General features: G+C 45.8%; 1 protein-coding gene across 1 annotated transcript in view; it reads right to left on the bottom strand.

Annotated features, from left to right (window-relative positions):
• Positions 1-212, bottom strand: part of fer1l6 (fer-1 like family member 6) — a gene marked incomplete at its 5' end in the record, with an annotated part of 23909 nt that overhangs the window by 15626 nt on the left and 8071 nt on the right.

Raw genomic sequence — 212 nt, 5'->3', positions numbered from 1 at the left:
GCATACTATGCAGGATTTTCCAAAAAAACCCAATGTATACAATGTATAAAAACAATGTTTTTGGTTGTGTGTGGCGGGTTTCTGGGTGCCAAGCTTTGGGCAGAGCACAAGGTGTAAGGTCAGGACAGATCGCTGTCTCTGTCCTCCCTATCTGTGTCATGGATGTGGAACAAGCTGCAGGTCTGTGCGTGGCAAAGTCCATCAAACAGAAA

The sequence above is a fragment of the Morone saxatilis genome, unplaced genomic scaffold (assembly GCF_004916995.1).
Source record: "Morone saxatilis isolate NCDOM2014 unplaced genomic scaffold, NCSU_SB_2.0 Contig5, whole genome shotgun sequence".
NCBI classification, from domain to species: domain Eukaryota; kingdom Metazoa; phylum Chordata; class Actinopteri; family Moronidae; genus Morone; species Morone saxatilis.
Note: the sequence above shows the minus strand (reverse complement) of the source record. Positions and strands in the feature narration are given on the sequence as shown.